The sequence below is a fragment of the Pelecanus crispus genome, chromosome 11, assembly GCF_030463565.1.
Source record: "Pelecanus crispus isolate bPelCri1 chromosome 11, bPelCri1.pri, whole genome shotgun sequence".
Lineage (NCBI taxonomy): Eukaryota > Metazoa > Chordata > Aves > Pelecaniformes > Pelecanidae > Pelecanus > Pelecanus crispus.
Genome location: NC_134653.1, coordinates 30,583,528 through 30,595,483, shown reverse-complemented (window position 1 = coordinate 30,595,483; position 11,956 = coordinate 30,583,528).

Here is an 11,956-nt window from a genome sequence, read left to right as displayed (position 1 = left end):
GGGAGCTGGGGAAAACCTCCCGGGATTTGCTGTGGAATGGGGACCGGGGTCGTTAGCCGAAAACTGCCCGTGGAAAGCACCCACCTGTGCACAGACACGTTCATTAGCACCAATAAACCCTCAGCCTGGTCGGTGGGCATCCCCTCCGCCCCTCGCTGTGCCGGGCTGTGCCCTGGTGATATTAATTATGGGCAGGAGCTGGCGGGGGGGGCGAAGGCACCGTCCCCCCACCGTGTCCTTCAGCATCTCTTTGTGTCCCCGTTGCCAACACGGGAGGGCTACAAGCAGGGCAGGAGGCAGCGATCCCAAATATCGATGCCGGCCCCGATCAATGCTATCTCCTTTTTCCATGCCTATGAGCTCATTGATTTTTTTTTGTTGTTACCTCTCTGTTTATGTAATGTCTGAACTTTGCACAACTGAACCGTTTAATGTGCAGAAAAGAGCCCTGTTGCCATGAAAACGGACCTGCAAATGACAGCACAAATGCGGAGATATCCCTGTTTTATTGGGCCATACTGAATGTATTTTAACCTTGATAAGTCAATAACTTTTCGTACAAAAGGAACCAAAGCAGCTACGGCTTTCAGAGCCTTGAATGCATTTAAAGCGGAGAGTAATGGCCCGGTTTTAATCCCCTGGAAATCTTTCTCATTCTGAGGGCCAGTCATTTCCAGAGCAGACTGACATTTTGGTCAAAGAATTACAGCGTGCATTTGTCAGGATGAGAGATGAAAACGCTCAGCGCTCCGGATTGCTAGCGCCGGTCAAAAATAATGATATTAAATTAAAGGGACACCGTCGTCTTAAAGATCAGCGGTTGCAATCCCGTGTATCTCTGCTTTGTGAGTGCAGCGACGAGCAGCCGGCATGGAAAACTTCGGGTGGGCTCCCCGGTGCCGCAGAGGAAGGACTTCCCCGCTGCCACCCTGGATCCAGCCAATGCATTATTTATTTGTGCTAAAGCAGAAGGACTTTTAAAAATCTCTCTCCTCCAGCAGTGAGGGCTGCCCGCTTCCTTTTTGCAATTCAATCCCTCTGGATGTGGAAGTGGAGCGGGTCTCACTTTGCAGAGCTCATTCATTAGCAGATTAAGGCTCTCCTTGTGTTCCCAACATTGCTGGGTGAAATTTATGTTCCGGCAAAGTATTCACGGGTTCCCTGAATCACAAAAGTGTTTTTCCTCTGTAAAGTCTTAAAAAAAAAAAAAAAAAAGGATGTAAATGGGGAGGTCAGAACTGCTTAATAGTATCTTCTTGAAGGCAGTGCCGAAACACCCACCTTTTGAAGTTCACTATTTCAAGATGGATCTCTTCCCCAGCAAAAACGCTGTCACCCTTTCAAGTCCTTGTGAGTGACTTCAGGTGGTTAAAACATTTTCTGAGAAGAATGAGAGCTCCTTTTTTTTTGTGCCGAATAAAAAGCAATCTTTCTTCCTGACTTACTAATAGCTTTGATTAAATTATCTTTGAAAAATCTAAGTGCTGTTCCTAAATCTATAATGGTTTTATTCTTATCGCTGGCCTATATTGCAACACAAAAAGCAGATAAATAAGCTGCAGAGAACGTACAAAGCTGCACAAGAACCTGCCAGATATATGAGCTAAAAATGTTTGAACTGAAACAAATGAATAGTATGAATAGCCCTGCTCAAAGAGGGAATTTATTCAATATAATGTATTTTCACAGGGAGGATAATACGTATTATAATTACACAGAGGAATCGCTTTCCTGAAAGCATATCTAGCTATTATTTTAATTTCTCAACCTTCAGCGTTTGCTGGATCAGAGTGGTGACTGGAGCATCTCCCCATGTTTGGAGACACCGTCTCCCGAAACAGCTCCTGGGGTTCAGCTCTCCTCCCGCACACCCAAGGCCCCGGATGCCTGGGGAGCTGCTGGGGGCTGGCCTGGACGGAGGAGCCGGAAAGGCCCCGACAAGAAGCCAAACGGCCCGGAAACTCCTTCAAAGCCTTGCGCTGCAAGGCAGGAGCTGGGGAGGAGGGAGGCAGGAAGGTGGCGAGCCCCGGGGGCACGCTGCTTCGGGGGTGCTCGGCAGCGGGGAGCTGCATGCGCACGAGCGCAGGGCTCCTCGGCGTCATTATGGCCCAGAGTGAACGGGCTGCTTCTCAAAGGCCGCTCCAGCCACGGACGCTCGCGCTCTCGCGGCCTACGGCAAAGGTGTGGTGGATGTGGGGAGGGAACAGAGGAGCCCGGGACTCGTGCTAACGAGGGCGGGACGGCAGCGCTCGCTCCGCCGGCACCGACCACCGGGGCTCGGCGGTGGCCACCGCCATGGCGGTCACCGGCTCCCCGGGGAGCGCTGCTGCCCGCTGGTGAACACCGCGCTCCCCCCGCCGAGGTTTCATTCCCGGTTTGCCGGAGCTGCCGCCGCAGAGGACGCGTCCCCGGCCCCTCGAGGGCCCCGGGGGGCTCCCCACGAGGCCGGCGGCCCCGCCGAGCCCACGCCGCGCGGGTGGAACCCTCCCCGCCCCGGGCGTCGGGACTACAACTCCCATCATGCCCCGCGGCGCCGAGCCGGGGGTGGGGCGGGCCACGGCGCGGCGGCGGCGCGCGGGGCACGCCGGGAACCGCAGTCCCGCGTCGCGCGCCGGCCGGAGCCGCCTGCCGGCGGCCGCTTCGAATTTTCCCGCGAAAGGGGCGCGTGTGCCGGGCGGCCCCGCCCCCTCCCCGCAGGACGCGCGGCGGCGTCCCCTTGGTAACGCGCCGGGGGCGGGGCCGAGCCGCGTGCGGCCGCCGGGCCCCGCGCGGGGCGCTCAGTGTCGCCGCAGCCGCGCACCGGGCGGGAGGCAGCGCCCAGGGGCCGCGCCCGCCGAGCCCCGCCGCCGCCATGGAGCGCTGAGCCGCGGCCGCCCCTGCCCGCCACCGCCCCCCGCGCCCCCCTCCTCCCGGCCGGCCGCCGCTGCGCCACGGGCCGGCGGGCACCGATCGCCGCCGCACAAAGGAACCGGAGGAGCCGCGGTGTGATGCCCCCGGGGCTCCCCGCGCCGCCGGAGCCCAGCCGCGCGGGGTTTATTTTATTTTAATTTTTTCCTTTTTTTTTTTTTTTCTGGATATTTTCCTCCCCCCCCCCCCGCCCCGGGGGCAGAGCGCCGGGAGCCGCCGCACGCTGGCCGCGCACGGGGCGGGGCGGGCCGCCGGCGGGGCGCGGGGCCGGGCGGGCGCCGCCGCTGCTGCTGCGCGGCCCGGGGGGGGTGGCCCGGCGCGCCCCGCACCGCAGCGGCCGGAGCCGGCCCGGATCCAGCTCTGACGGTAACGGGGGGCCGGCGGCGGCGGGCACCGGGGGTGGGGGGGGAAGAACGCGGCGGCGGGGGGGGGATTACCGGCGCGGGGGGGGGTGTGGAGGCGCGGGGGACCGGGGGGCTCCGGCTCCCGGGGCGCATCAGGAGGCGGCGCCGCCGCAGCGCGGTGCCCGGCGGTGCCCGGCTCTCCCCGGCCGCGCAGCCGCGGGGAAGGCGCGGAGGAGCCGCCGCCGGCTGGGAACCGGCTCAGCCGTCGCTACCGGAGAGGAACGGGAACAACTTTTTTTTTTTTTTTTTTTTTGGGTCTTATTTTTTTATTTTTTTTTATGGCTTTTTGGGTCGCCTGACTCGTAAGTGGAAATAAAATATCCACGGGTGCCTCCACGAGGAAAGCTGAGACACTTCCAGCCTGCGCCGTCCCTGGGCTGCTGCCTTTGCTGCCGACCCCGGCTGCCCCTTTTCGCCTGGAAAAAAGGGGTTTTCTCCTCCGCCCGGAGCCGGCCGGGGAAGGGAGGCGGCGGGGAAGCGCCCGACCCCGCAGGGACACCGGAGCGGGTGGCGGCAGAGCCAGGACACCCGCGCTGGACCCCGCGCTGGTGTGGATACCGCCGGTCACAAAGGAGAGGAAAAGGAACCACCCTGCGATGTTTTATTTAAAAGCCCATCTCCCCGGCTGCCTCCCGCGGTGTCGGGTAGCTGCGCCGGAGGAGAGCTGTCTGCCGGAGAAATGCATCTCCCGAAACAAGCTCCGCTGCGGAGGGAGCATCCCTGTGGCATCTTCTGGACCGTCGGCGCTGGGAATACGATTCACCGGGGACGAGGCGTCGTGGTCCCCGAGAGCCACCGGGCAGCGCGGCTGGGCATCCGCCGAGGCTGCCACCAGCTCCGGCCGGCGACGAGCGGGGCTGTGCCGCCTCTCCGGCTCGGCCCCCGACGGAAAATGAGGTGTTGCCAGTGCCAGCGGTGGTGGCTCAGCCCCAGCATCCAAATCCGGCTCTGGGGAGAGCCGTGAGATCCTGGGAATGTAATGGCTGGAGAGGCAGGGCCTGGACGCGGAGAGCCGGCGGCGGCTCGGCACAGCTCGCTGCAGGGCATCGCTGCGCCGGCTGGAACCGTGGCACGGCTCCGGCCATGCGGGTTTATTTCTGAGGAAGAGGCAGTGGCAAAGTTTTACAGCCGTGCTTGGTGTTTTCCGAAGGATGAATTTGCTTGGCATCGGGCGGCGGTGGTTTGCCTGGCTCTGGCTGTCGGGGCACAGATGTCTCTGTAGGGAGTTTTTTCATAGATATATGTGTGTGTCTTTCTCTCTCTCTCTATATATATATGTATATGTGTCCTCCTGCTAGGGATGCTCTTGTTCAGAGGCTGCAGGCGGCTTGCCTGGGTGGGTGACGTGCTTTCGTGGAGGGCAGGGTGCTAAGGGCGCGTGGCCACGGGGCTCTGCAGGCGTGGGGGCAAAGCCACGTGCCTCTCTCAATAAGGAGTGTCCCACCTCTTGCTCGGGATGATTTTCTGCGATTTGGCAGTTTTGTATCTTTCCGTGCCCCTGCTGTGGCGTTTTCCTATCTGGCGTGCCGGGCACATGCCACTGCTCGCAGGTTTGGGTGCCCACGCACGCCTGCACCGCTCCGGCAGGACCCTGGCTGGCAAAGCCTTCGCGTGTGGGCTCTGGTGCTGGGGGGTGAGGTGGGAAACATCCCTGGCAGAGGGCACCCAGCATCCCAGGCCCTCGGGAGGGACTTTTCTTATTAAGGATCCTTAAAACTTTCAGGAGCAGATTTTCAGGTGCCGATGGCTGTGCCGGGGCGAGCCGTGTGCTGTTGGGTCAGGCTGCCTCGAAGCCGTAGCGGAAGGAGAGGGAAGCTCTCGCTGCGGTGCCTTCCTCTGACCTTGTATGTAGAGCAGGGGAAGAGAAAAGCCGTTCCCCAGCTGTGGGAGCCTGGCTTGTTTTCCCGGCTTTAGGAATGGTTTTCCTGCTGGCCGAGTGGGTTGGTACCGGTGGGACGCGTTCTTTGTGCCGGAGCAGCGCTGGCTGCAAGATGGGCCCCGTTTCAGCTGACCGTATCATTAAAAATTGAAATATCTCGGTGTGAATATTTATCCCCAGGCTGGAGCAGAGAAGCACACGGAGGGAGGAGGTGGGGTGGCTGCTGCCATGCTGTGCCCTGGGGGACACAGCACCTCCAGGGAAGCCACATCACCTCATTTTTTAAGCCCCTCTGGTTATTTGAGCTTGAAACACGCATCCATCCCCGAGCAGGCTGCGGAAGAGCCTGTTCTCTCCCAGTGCTGTTTTTTTTTAATTGCAGCCTGCTGCCCTGCCCGGGGAAGGGCTCTGGCTCCCAGGGCCGAGGGCCTCCCTGGTCCCACGACCCCGCGGCGGTGGTCCACGCCGAGCACGGTGCTCTGCGCCCGCCGCCCTCCCCGAGCTGCCCCCGCGCTCCCCGCCGTGCGTGCGGGATTAGTGCCGGGTGTTTGCATCCCTGCCAGGCGGCAGGCAGAGTTCATTTTTGCCTGAAGAGGGTTTCCTGCGTGGCCTGAACTTGTGTGGGAAAACCTGCGGTGAAGCCGGGCAGCCCCGCTCCCCTCTCCGGCCTGACCCTGGCCCACCTGCGGCACAGGGAGCTACGGCCCCGTAAATATTTGGTGAGAGCCAGCCCGCCCTGCCGTCCTCCTGCTATCGGGGTGCCGCGGGCAGGGATGCGGGTCCCACCCTGAGCGTGGCAGGTGCCGGGGCGATGGGGTCGGTGGCGGGAGCCTCGTGGCCCCCTGTCTCCTTTTGGGGACAGAGTGGGATATCCTTTCCTGGCAGGATAAGGTGCTTTGCTGGTGGTGCCTGCTCCTCAGACGGGGGGACCCCCCAAGGCTGGCCGGTGCGGCCCGCAGGGATGCTGCAGCTGGTGGGGTGGGCCGGGGGCTGCACCTGCCGGGACCCCGCTCCCAGCCCCGCCGGCATCTGTGCCGCCGCATGTCCGTCTGCAGCGGGCGCATGCATGCAAAAATAAGACATTTCTTCTTTCTCTTCTGCCTGCGCATTCCTCAAAAAGCTAATATTCATGAAAGGTAATTCAATCAAACCGCGATGCCTATCAGCTAATGCAGCAAAGCTGGCGCAGGGGTGAGAATGGGAGCCAGGAACACAAAAGCCCTGTTTTATTACCTCCTGCTTGCCTGAGAATTGCTTTTCTCCCTCGAGTGAGCCGGCTAAAGCTGGCTTTATTATGTTAACCTATTTGCGTGTCAAGAGCTATTGTGCCTCTCTTTATCTGTGTTTGTATTTGCTCGATGCAGGGAATAAAAGGACGAGGCGAAAATGGATGGCTGGTCAGTGCTTTGCACTCTGGGGGCACTGATTGGTTGCTAAGTGATTTGCATCCCCAGTAATCGCTTTTATCTCGGAAGGATGTCGTGTATAATTATAAGCCTACTGACATCTTTTGAAATCTGCCTAATGGGTGTTTTTAATTTACATGGGAAGCAGGGGCTATTTGTGTTGCTCTGATTACAGGTTGTGCGAGTGTATGGTTTAAAATATAGATATTTCCATAGCCGGGGGGGGGACCGTGAGTGATGAGGCTGTGATTTTTGGCGAGTCCCTGCTCTCCCGGGGACGGGTGGAAGAGCAGAAGTCACCGTGCGTGAGTTTGGGGTTTAATCTCTTAGCCCACGGCACAGCCCGGCGTGTTGCTGGACCGTGTGCTCGGCATGTGCATCAGCCGTTCCTATAGCCGTCCCGTGGAATAAAACAGGAGGTGGGCTCCTGGCTGCTGCAAGCCAGACCCGGCTGCGCTGCTCGTGGCCATTTACCCCAAGAAGCTCCACTCCGCAGCCCCGGGATGAGGCGGGGGGGCCATGCCACTGACCCCCCGCTCCGGGCATCCGTGCCAGCGTGGAGCTGATGGTGCTGAGCATCCCCGCCGTGCTGCGGCTGTGCCGGCGCAAGCCCCACGGTGGGGTGACGTGGGGAGCTGGCTGTGCCGGCGGGGAGGAGCCCGGGCTCTGCGGTTCCCCGCTCAGCCCCCCGTGCAGAGACTGTCGTGTGCTTTGCTGGGCTGGGGGGGGTAAATATTTAACCGGTGCCCGGTGCTCCGGCTGAGCCCCGCCAAGTCGCAGTTCTCGGGAGCCGTGTGATCCTGCATCTTTATTAGATCTGCAGCTGGTGGGTTCACATGGCCGCAGCAGAGCCACGGTGTTTGCTTATGGCAAATAAAGCTCCCGATCACCTGCGGTCCCACTGCCAGCCCCGGGCACCTGCACCCGGTGGGCTCTGAACCAGGAGGCACACCGGAGCCTGCTGAGGCATTAACGGGGCTCAGGGTGTGCTCCTGGTGTTGGAGGCATCGGCAGTGCCATGGGCGCATCCCTCATGCAGGCGGTGGGACGTGGGTGCTCCAAGACCGTCCCGGGTGTGCTCTTGTGCGGAGGGGCCCCGGTGTGCAAAGCAGAGTGGCAGGAGTGTGGTGCCATGCTGGCGGCGTGCTCGGCTTTCCTGCTTTCTGCCTCTGCGCTGGTAAATCATCGCGGTGCCTTGGGGCCTGCTGGGGCAGGGCGGAGGTCTGAGGTGGAGGTCGCGGTTGAGATGAGGGGTGTTGGGGTCCCTCCTGGGGCTTCGTGCGCCAGGACTGGGACATCTCTCAAACACGCAGAGGTCCCAATGTGAGGATGGTGCTCGTGATGGGTGCAGGGGCTGGGCTCCCTCTGCAGCGGGTGCTGGGCTGGGTGAGGGTGCAGGGCAGGTCCCCGGGGCAGATTATCTACGCAGGCAGCTTGGGCCAGCTGCCTTCTTCCTCCTTCTCTGGGAAGGACCACACCTGAACCGCAAACACGCCCAAACGTGCGTCCCGGCTCCCTCCGGCTGCACGCAAGGTGACCCCATAGATTTGCAGGGCTGAGGTGGTTTTGTGGCAAATGGCACCGCGGGCAGTGCCGTGCCATGCTGTGCCGTGCCAGCTGGGGTGCCGGGCTGGTGGGAAGCGCAGGACCTGGGAAAAGTCCGTATGGTGGGGGCAAGCGCCAGACCCCGCGCCCCGGGGTGCTGCACCCTCCTGCGCGGGCAGCCCCGTCCCGTCCCGTCCCACCCCGTCCCGGCTGGCGAGTGGCGGCCGCTATTTATGGCTGGCTGTAAACAAACTCCCAATGAAAGAAAGTTAATGACCTGAGACTGACAGGAGCCTGCTGGGAATTTTTATAGCCCCTGGGACTCCTTTTGCTAAAGAGAGAATACATCAGCGTTTTAACCCAAAACGGCGAGCTGTGCAGTGCCGGGGCTGGGGGACAGCCCCAACGTGGGGAGGCGTTTCAGAAGGGTTGGCCCTGGGCAAGGAGGGGGGTTTCAGTGGGGTACCGGTGGGGAGACCGGGATGCCAACCCTCTCCCTGTCCTCCTATGTGGGACCGGGATGCACAGCTCCCTCCTCGCCCTGGCAAAGGCAAGCGTGTCCCGGGGTCCAGGGCTCTCCAAGGCTTTTGCCATCTGCCTCTTGTAGGTCATCTCTGCCGTGCTCCAGGCTAGAGCGAGGGCTGGCTTAGCGTCGCTGGTAACCACACACTAATAAAGCCTTAATAACCTGCAGCGGGGAGATTTCGCTGTCAGAGATAAATATTCATACTGCTTTCGAATTCAGCCTTGGTTGCACGACAAGGGCGATGCGGGGGAGATGGGAACTCTGTGGTGTGGGGTGCTCCGCAGCCCCCCTGGCCTGCCTGCCCTGCCCGTGCCTGCCTGCTCGCCTGGCCGTCGCATTTAATACCGCATCCTGGCTAGTTGCAGGCTATGGATATTGCCGTCGGCGCTGTCGGGGGACAGGATGGCAAGCACGGCACAGGGTGCCCCGCTCGCTCCACTCGCCGCCGGTTGCCTTCACCACCACCTTGCACATGCAGTCTCCGTCTGCGTGCTACGCTTGATTTACCGAGAAGAGCTGGCAGTTAAACCTGACAAATTGAAGGTGGTTTTAAGTGGTTCAGGTTAATTAATAGTCAGGGAAGTATCAATTTTTTAAGGGATGCTCTTGGCTCGTGGGGAGAACCGAAGCTTGACTTTCCTTTTGGAAAGTAAAGCCGTCTGCACGGGTCCCTCAGGCAGGGGGACTGAGCCAGGCTCGGTGGCGTTGCTCTTTGGTTTCTGACCCACAGCCTTGCATTTCTGCTTAAATTCCTCACCCCGCGTGGCTGGTGCCAAGGGAGGTGCCAGGACGGGGAGGGATGGGGCCATCCTGCACAAACAGCTGTGGTGCCGAAGCCCCACCGCTCCTCTTGGTGCCCTTCGGAGGTCCCGTTATCCTCTCTCTTTCCGCGATGACCTGCTGCTGCTGGGGTCTGTGCCATGGCAGCAGCACCGTACCGTATAGCCGTGCCGCTCCGGCAACCGGAGCGCTTTGGCCATAGCCGCCTGTAGTGGTGCAGCCAGGTGGCCGCATCGTCCCTGCTCCCATGGGCAACCTGTGGGTGAGCACCAGTATTGACAGGATCATCAGGCTCCGTCCTGGGCTGGGACTGGGAGCTGATGCAGATGAACTGGAGCAGCACCCGCTCCCCTTGCTTCACGTGCACATGACCCAGATGCTCCCATCTGCTCGCATCTCCTGAGCTTGGGCCATGGGAATGCCATCCAGGGTTCAGATTTAAAAAAAAAAAAAAACTAATGAAAGAAGCTTAAACTTCCCTGTAAGAAGGAAAGGCAGAAAAGCAGCAGTGCCCAGTCTCTGGGTGTGTGCAGCACAGAAAGCCTCCGAGCTGTGTATGATAAAGACGATGGTACGGGGACCCGAGCAGCGACTGCGGTGGTCTCGGCGTGCCGGTGCCGCTGGGTGCGGCAGAGGTGGGCACCTCCAGGCTCTCGCTCGAGGACGTGTCCCAGCCTGGGACCTGGAGCGGCACAAAGCCTTCGCTGGGCCACGTGCTCCATCTTTCTCAGCACAGACTGGGGTGCGGGTGGAAGTGGTGGTTTTTCAGCAGCCCTAATGCTTGGGGATATGAGAGATTAAGGTTAGTGACCATTTTTTAACTCAATAAAGGGGAAGACAAGCTGGAGTCTGCAGTCCAGAGATATAATTAGTTCGCAGCAGTGGTGCTTTCTTGATTTAGCTTCAGAGAGCAGAACAAGACAAGGATGTTATACCCAATTAGCAATAACATACAGTCTGAGCCTCGCTAGGTAGATAACAAGCCATTTTTATAGCTCTTCTTTACGGACTTTTTTTTTTGGGGGGGGGGGGGGAAGGGGAGAGGGACCGAGTCTTTATTTCTTTTCATCTGGGAACAATTATTAGTGAGCTCATAAAGCCCAAAGTTGAGTGACACTTTGGCCAATACAGATGATTAAAAAAAAAAAAAAAAAAAAAAAAGAAAAGCTGAAACAGCTTGAAGCTGCGCTGAGGCCGCCTGTCCCAGCGGGCTACGCGGTGGCACCGGGGCAGCCGGGGGGAGGCTGGATGGATGCCGGCCGTGTCCCAGCAAGGACATGGGCAAGGGCCACCCACGCGCCCTGGATGTGTCCCGTCTGCTGCTGTGAGGGTTTATGGCACGTGGACTGGCAGCGCTGCCCGGCGGTGCCCGGGGTGTGCGGGGTGGCCGTCGGCGCTACTGGCAGCCCGGCTGTGCCCTGAGCCATGTCCCCCAGCCGGCACGCCGGTCCCCTGGCAATGTGACCCCCAGCCGTGTCCCCTGCACGGCACCGGTCAAATGCCAACTGCCTGCTGTCTGCGTTCCCGCTTTATGTTGCAGATCGATAGCCATTGATTTTTCCTCCCGTGTAAACCTGGATGGGTTGGGGCTGCGGAGGGTTTTTGTGCACGTCTGGCTCCGGCTCTTCTGCGGTCGGAGCATCCCGTGCTGGTCTCCACAGCCCACCCGCCCTTCCGCAAGCCTCTCTGCAGCGGCGAAACTCAAGGACATCCAAAAAACCAGCCTTGTAAAAAGTCTAGAAAACTCGGGTTTCATTAATCAGCTTTTAATAACGGGCTCTGCTTGTTTACATGGGCCATTTGCAGGCTGCTCTCCCCTCTCCTTGCTCCCCGGGCAGCATCGCCAACCCGGCCCCTCCTGCGGCACCCAGTGAGGACGTGGCTGTGGGACCTGGTGGGGACCTGGCTGCATTTGGGGCACTCGTGGGAGCAGGGTGGCCCAGTGCTTCCCTCTGGGCACAGCCAGCGTGGGGCATCCCTGGGGATACCCCTGCCCCAGAGGAGTCTCAGGGTGGGGGACATTCTCCCCACTGGTGTGTGTCCCCCCCAGCTAACCCTCTCCCGTGGGGCAGAGGCAGGGGATGGGGCATGAGCTGCTCACACCGCCGGGAGGGCAGGGGGCTGCTGTCCCCTCCCCTGTCCTTCCCGTCCCCTTGCCAGAGAGTTTTACAGGTCGATGGGCAGCGTCCCCCCAGGGGGGCTCTGGCCACATGGGACTACTCCAGTCCGTCCCGCCGCACCCCCAGCCCACCCTGGGGAGCATCTCCCCTTGCACGCGTGGGGCCGATGGGGACAGGGACGGGGACAGCCCAGCTCTCGTCCCCGCCAGGAGAAGCCGCAGAGCCGCTCTCCGGACTATTAACGCCCCACAATGATCATCAGCTCTCGTCGTAATCATTAAGACTATTAGAAAGAAATGTTGGCTTGCAGCTAATGTCAGACTTTCCGTTCTGCTTTGCAAACGCGCACAATTAATGCCAATCAGCCGGGGGAGGCAGCCAGCTCACAA